General features: G+C 31.6%; 1 pseudogene; it reads right to left on the bottom strand.

The window, feature by feature from the left end:
- LOC122723262 overlaps positions 1-1,298 on the bottom strand; it is a 7,600-nt pseudogene extending 6,302 nt beyond the window's left edge.
- Positions 1,299-1,606: the final 308 nt, after the last annotated feature.

The raw sequence follows: 1,606 nt of genomic DNA on the forward strand, positions 1-1,606 counted from the left end.
TGGCCAGTGGTGCGATCTTGAGGCATTGGCATTACTCTCTGCCTATCATCGGATATTGCCATGTAGTGAAACCTGACCATTGATTTCATAAATAAATGTTCTTGTTGCCTTCAATTGATTAATATAAAATAAATAATGATAAACAATATTGATTAATTCTCCATTTACTTTTCACTTTGAAGTTTGAAAACCACTCTAATTTGATCCATATCAACGTCAGGCCACCCTTTTAAGCGTTCCATTACAGCATACAGATAAAGCCCTGAGCTTCCACGTCGAACTATGTACCTGCAAAGTTGAAATCGGTGTGTAGAGATTAGACTTTCGTTAACTTTGTTTATTTCTTATAAGGTGAAAAAAGTATGCAATGAACTAGGGCTCACCTTTTGTCTACCTTCAAGGGAACTGTGGTTTTATCCATTGAAGGGCTCCATATCTTAGAGAACGAAATCTCTACTTGGTCTTCATTTTGCACTATAATACTAAACTTTGTAGCTTGTACCCTAAAAATTATAGTAACAATTAAAACTTCAACTTGAAAAAAAATAAGCTTAACTAGAGTTTATAAAGTATTAATTTAGATATGCATTTACTTGTCAAAGATGTTAGAATCTCTAGGTCGGGCTCCATACCACATCCCAGTATCTAAACTCCAAGAATTACTAACCACAATTAGAATTTATTATCACAATGTAATGAATAAATAGAAACTGATAAAGGATTAAATGCATACCCTCGATTATTTTCATAATTCTTGGTTTCAAGTACGTTATCCATTTCTTTATATTTAATTCCGATAACATCACCGCCTGGACTAGAGAAATTGACTTGGACAATTCCATTATCAATCACCACCTTATTTAAACACATTAAATAATTAATTAATTGTATAGAATATGTCGGTAATAATAGAATACAACTATGATATGGAGATTTATAAGTGACAAATAAAAAAAATAAGATGGAAAATTTAAGTATATTACTTGCTTATCAGTTACTTGTAGCTGCACCCCAAGAGCTGAGCTCTTTTTAGTTGTACTTGGAATTTTACTGCAAATAGAACAGTACGCATGTTATTCCTAATAAGCTTAATTACCTTACTTCTCTCTTCTTTGTCACCACATGCCAGAAAAAAAAAAGTAGTAATGAAAATCACAAAGAAGAAACGAAATAAAGAGGAAGATCATGAGTATGAACCTTGTTGGGATCTTCGCAGAGGAAGCAATAAGGAAGAAGAAGAAAAAGCAAAGACCGATAGCAGGCCAGTTAGACCCAGCAAGCAAATGCATCTTGCCCATTTTGTGCGGAGAAATTCTATAAAATTTGAAGCAGAGAAAAAAAGAAGTTAGATAACTCAAGAAACATAAAATTGATCAAAGGAAATTATAATAATCGCTAAACAGGAAATATAAAACATATTTTGCTTAATACCGTTATATGCTTGACGAAAATTGATTTTCAATACCAAAGAAAATATTTGGAAAAGGATGAAGATTAAGGAATATGATAAAGGATAGTGATATATTTTTTCTTTTCACTATGACTAACAATCAATGCTTAATTTGACTCTTATTTATAATATCAATTTTAAGAGTAACAAGTCTAA

Source organism: Manihot esculenta, chromosome 3 (genome assembly GCF_001659605.2).
Source record: "Manihot esculenta cultivar AM560-2 chromosome 3, M.esculenta_v8, whole genome shotgun sequence".
Lineage (NCBI taxonomy): Eukaryota > Viridiplantae > Streptophyta > Magnoliopsida > Malpighiales > Euphorbiaceae > Manihot > Manihot esculenta.